Genomic DNA, 6,000 nt, shown 5'->3' with positions numbered 1-6,000 from the left:
AATAAATCATGCTCAAGGGCTAAACAGTTCATCGTCTCCGTCTCCAATATTTCTCTCCGAGTGCAGCGTAAGAAGAAGCTGCCATCCTAAACCTCAACAGGTTATGGGCCCAGGAGTCATTCGGGGAGAAGTTTGAAGATTTATCACCGTCAGAAAGTCACGGCGAACAGCGTGCTAACGGGATAGCAAGATAAGCTAACATGGATCATCGAGGGACAAGCAGGTTGCCTCGACTGATGTTCGACGGAGATGAAACTAAGTATGAACTGTGGGAGACAAAAGTGTTAGGACACCTTCACCTATTATGGTTAAAGAACACGATTCTAAGAGAACCAAATAGTGAAGCCGAGATAGCGGCAGACGGCAAGAAAAATGCAGACGCGTATGCTGAGCTAATACAACTTTTAGACGACAAAAGCCTCTCGCTAATTATGAGGGATGCGCCCGACAATGCAAGAGAAGCCTTAAAGATATTAAGGGGATATTATGCCGGGAGGGGAAAACCCCGGATAATAAACTTGTATACCATGTTGACATCGCTTCAGAAGACGAACAGTGAAAGTGTCACAGACTATATCATACGGGCAGAAACCACGATCACTGCGCTACGGAACGCAGGTGAAACGTTAGGCGACGGCCTACTGATAGCCATGGTCTTAAAAGGACTGCCTGAGATGTTTAGGCCATTTGCAATACACGTGGCACATAATGATGATAATATAACGTTTCCAGAGTTCAGGACAAAGCTAAGGAGTTTTGAAGACACAGAGAAATTAAGCACGACAGAGTCGAGGGATAACGTGATGAAGACTCAAGCGAGACCCGGACGGCGGCCCGCCAAGCAAGGTACATATGACAGGAACAGTGACAATGCCGATATTGAGTGTTTTAAGTGCGGCACAAAAGGCCACAGAGCGAGAGTGTGTCGGCAGAAGACATGGTGTAGTCAATGCAAAAGTGACACACACAAAGACGTCAGGTGCAGGCGTAAAGACAGACAAGATGGCGTGAGAAAAGTCTCAGAAGAAGATGGCGGCGACGCAGATTACGTCTTCAGGATCAAAGACGGAGAAAACAGGGTCCTAGCGGCAGCCAGCACGCAGCATCCCGGAGAAGGGCCTGATGGTCGACACAGGAGCCACCTCGCACATCATCACGGACATCACCAAGTTCAAAAACTTCGATGACACGTTCAAAGCCAGAGACACACGGCGTGGAGCTGGCAGACGGTACCCCCGTTTAACGGCGTCGCTCAACGCAAGGGAGAAGCAGAGGTTTGCCTGGTCGACAGCGGAGGACGGCGACATACCACTACGCTGAGAAAGGCGTTGTTTATACCGTCATATCCCCAGGACATCTTCTCAGTGAAGGCAGCGACCGCCAGCGGAGCCACGGTCGTCTTCAAGCAGGGAAAATACGCTTTGATACACAAAGACGGTACCAGGTTTGACATTCATGTGTACAACAGGTTGTATTATTTGCACACTGAAGGTGAGAATAGTGACAAATGCAATGCTTGCCATGATGTACAGACGTGGCATGAAATACTAGGCCACTGTAATTATGACGATGTGCTACAAATGCAAAATGTGGTTGAAGGTATGCAGATCAAGGGCAAAACAGATAGACCCGACTAAGAATATGAGGTGTGTATTCAGGGGAAATTTGCACAAACCAGAAATAGAAACCCTGATAGTAGAGCTAAGGCTCCATTACAAATGGTACACACAGACCTAGCCGGTCCAGTAGCTACAGAGTCAAGAGATGGTTACAAATATGTACAGTCATTCACTGATGACTACTCGGGTGCAATATTTGTATATTTTCTAAAAAACTAAAAGTGACACGGTACAGGCAACGGAAAAATTCCTAGCAGATACAACCCCATACGGGAAAGTGAAGTGTATAAGGTCAGACAACGGCACAGAGTTCACATGCAGGGATTTCCAAACGTTGTTAAGGAAAAATAGGATAAGACATGAGACGTCAGCCCCGTACTCCACCCCACCAGAACGGTACAGCTGAGAGAAGCTGGTGTACTCTTTTTGAGATGGGTAGGTGTATGCTGACTGAAAGTCAGCTACCAAAACAGTTATGGAACTACGCAGTCCAAACAGCAGCCATAGTACGTAACAGATGTTTTAACAGGCGTACAGGACAAACCCCTTACCAGATGCTGACAGATAAAAAGCCTAACGTCTCTACAATGCAGAAGTTTGGGTCTGTATGTTACACATACAAACAGGACAAAGGAAAACTTGATTCCAGGTGTGATCAGGGGCGTTTTGTGGGTTATGACAAGAACAGCCCCGCGTATTTGGTCTATCACCCAGATACTGAGAAAGTACAAAAGCACAGACTAGTCAAGTTTGTAAACAAGGTAACTGTGGGAGAAACAGACACAGACATTTGGGTCAGACCCAAATGATGACAAATACAGTGTGAGGCAGCCTAGGGCTAGCAGGGTCACACAGGAGATACATGAGAGCGCAGAGAATGCTAAAGAGACTAGTGCACAAAGTGACAGTCCAGTAACTATGTCTGACGACAGTAGCCAAACACAACCAAGTGGGACAGATGATGAATCTGAGGGTGGGAGATACCCGACTAGAGACAGAAGGAAACCAAGTCACTTAAAGGACTTTGTAACTGGTGATAGTGATGGGATTCATACTACCGTAGACTACTGCTACAGAGCAGTATGTGGCATTCCACAGACATTTAAGCAGGCTATGACGTCAACTGACGCAAGAGAGTGGGTCAAAGCCATGGATGACGAAATCAAATCATTAAACGACAACAACACATTTACCCTGACAAATCTGCCAAAAGGCAAAAAGACAGTGGGGGGCAAATGGGTTTACTCTATCAAAAGTGATATTGAGGGAATGGACAAGTACAAAGCAAGGTTTGTGGCCAAAGGCTATAGCCAGAGGATGGGGATTGACTATGGAGAGACTTTTTCCCCCACGGCCAGCTTGACGAGTGTAAGAGTGTTGTTACAGAAAGCAGCACAGGAGGACTTGCTACTGCATCAGATGGATGTAAAAACAGCGTACTTACACGCTCCTATAGATTATGAAATCTATATCGAAGAGGGTTATGAAGAAAGAGGGGAAGGTCTAGTGTGTAAGCTAGAAAAATCTCTCTATGGTCTAAAACAATCCGGTAGAAATTGGAACAGGATTTTGCACGATTGTTTAACTGAAGACGATTTTGCACAGAACCCAGCAGACCACTGTGTCTATGCCAAAGAGACCGAAGGTGGAAAGGTGATAATAATCATCTGGGTCGATGATCTGATCATTGCAGCTAGCAATGACAAATAATGAAGGAAGTGAAAGAGATGCTCTCTGCCAAATTTAAGATGAAAGATTTGGGCAGCCTAGAACATTTTCTCGGTATCGATTTCAAACAGTCGGATGGATGTGTAAAGATGTCACAGGAAAAATATGTTAACAAGATACTGGAGAGGTTTAACATGCAAAACTGTAAACCCAGAGAAATCAAGATCAAAAGATCAAAAACTTGACTATACAGAAAATGCAGTGAAAATGGATGATGTCAGGATGTACAGAGAGGCGGTAGGCAGCCTTATATACCTGACCACATGTACAAGGCCAGATTTAAGTTTTGTTGTGAGCAAACTATCACAATATTTTGCTGAGCCTACAAAGGAACAGTGGGTACTGTGAAACACGTGTTAAGATACCTTAGAGGCACTATAGAGAAAGAGTTGTGTTTCAGAAGAAACGATAGTGAGAAGCTAGGCTTACTAGCCTACAGTGATGCCGACTGGGCAGCTGATGTCACCGACAGGCGCAGTACCACAGGATACTGTGTAAGCCTCAGTAAGAACAGCTCTTTAGTCTCATGGAAGAGTAAGAAGCAGCCTACAGTGGCACTTTCCACCTGTGAGGCGGAATACATGGCTCTAGCCTCAACTATACAAGAGTGTATATATCTAGACCAGTTACTGGAGGGTATCGATGATTACAAATATACACAAACAGTAGTGTATGAGGACAACCAGGGAACAATTGCCCTAGCCAAAAACCCTGTAAGCAGACAGAGGTGTAAGCACGTGGACATAAAGTACCACTTCATAAGATCAACTGTAGAGGATGGGAAACTAACTCTGGTGTACTGCCCTACTGAAGAGATGGTGGCAGACATAATGACAAAACCTGTAACTAAGCTGAAACTGAAGAAGTTTGCAGGAATCGTTTTTGGAGTTTAAAATGTGTGAGGAGGTCCACATTTTCATTTTGTTTACATTTTTGGAGTACAGCAACCTGAGAACAAGTGGGGGTGTTGAGGGAAATGTTTACATATGTCCTCAGTTATTGTATGTAATACTGTTATTGTACCACTGTGAGGCACTGTAGTATTACGTGCTACGTAATGACCAGTCTTGCGTCATGTAAATGAGGGTGTGTTCACCTGATGCAACGTGTACACTGTCTATGTTTGTTCTCTTCTAAGTTAGCTCGGCTGAGCGAAGGAATCACCTGTGAAGCAGAGGAATAAATCATGCTCAAGGGCTAAACAGTTCATCGTCTCCGTCTCCAATATTTCTCTCCGAGTGCAGCGTAAGAAGAAGCTGCCATCCTAAACCTCAACAGTCACCCAAAGCAACAAGCAGTTCGCAATCGCACTTCAAACACAATGGAGACTGAAACGGCTACCACCTCCTCCTCACAGGATTGCGCACGAAGCCTCCAAACGAAAACATCTCGCCCTAGGTCTTCAAAAGCATGGGAATATTTTTTAAATTAGTCCAAAACGCAAAGATATTGTCATTTGCAGTCTTTGCCAAATGGAGTTGGCATATCCCACAAGCACTGCTGCATAGCCTAGACCGGAGGCAGCAGCTAGCTGTGGTGGCTACCATTAGCAGCTAGCATTTGCTCTCCAATTTTTACATAAAAATGGAATTATGGATTATAAATTCAATCATTTTTTTATACATAGACGTTAAAAACCTATGGATTAACCGATTCAGCCGCGTTTTTTCTCATTTTAATGCCATTGAAAACGTCTTTTGATCAGATTGACAGCTACGGTGGTGAGACGATCTCCCTAGAAGCTCTGTAAAGGTACGTGTTGTGATGACTGTATTTGCTTCCCTTGTCGCGAGTCCGGATCACTCAGTGATGATACTATATACCTACATAATCTGTGGAGTCTCAGTTTTAATCGGATATATTGTATGTGCAGCTACGATAAGTAATAAGGGTACTTTTAATCTTGAGTTCTGTGCCAATGTCCGTTAGCATTTTTCGCTCAGGGGTCATTTAGATGCTTCTTATGAGACTTGTGTTTTGTTTTGGTAAACATGGTTTTGTATCGTCAGTTAGCTGAGATTATTTCCGTTAATCTGGTATAACACATTAATAGGTTCTTAAATATTAAGATCCCCTGAGACACAGTATCGTGAAAAAAAAAAATGTTTACATTACGTTTTTTTTACATTGCGTTTTTTATGAATTGAACAACAGAAAAATAATCGTTAGATTAGTCGACTAATCGATCAAATAATCGCCCGATTAATCGTTTTCAAAATAATCGTTTCCCCCCAGCACTACTGGACAACCTTAAACAAACAGATATATATGTAAAGTACCATGTGTACAAACAATATAACTGATTCTCTTCTGTTGAACATGTTGGATTGTGTATTGTCCGAGTCAGGGTCCTTTTTATTTACTGTAACTTTGGAAGTTGTGTTACCAATGCTTACTGTTTATTTGATACCCATTTGGTAATGCAATTAATAAAAACAAGGTTTGGGTTCGTTCTTCAGATATGACTGACGTTAACGTGTAAGCTCAATAATGAACTCCAGCTCAACCAACCATATTGTAATATCTTAGTAATCTTGTCTACATACTTGAGCATAGCCAATTTAAATTAACCTTAGCGATGCATACAGTTCCTACCTACATAATAAAATATATCTCTAAGTTACAAGGATGACCTTATTTTATAACCTCAAAC

The sequence above is a fragment of the Gymnodraco acuticeps genome, unplaced genomic scaffold, assembly GCF_902827175.1.
Source record: "Gymnodraco acuticeps unplaced genomic scaffold, fGymAcu1.1, whole genome shotgun sequence".
In the NCBI taxonomy this organism is placed as follows: domain Eukaryota; kingdom Metazoa; phylum Chordata; class Actinopteri; order Perciformes; family Bathydraconidae; genus Gymnodraco; species Gymnodraco acuticeps.
Note: the sequence above shows the minus strand (reverse complement) of the source record.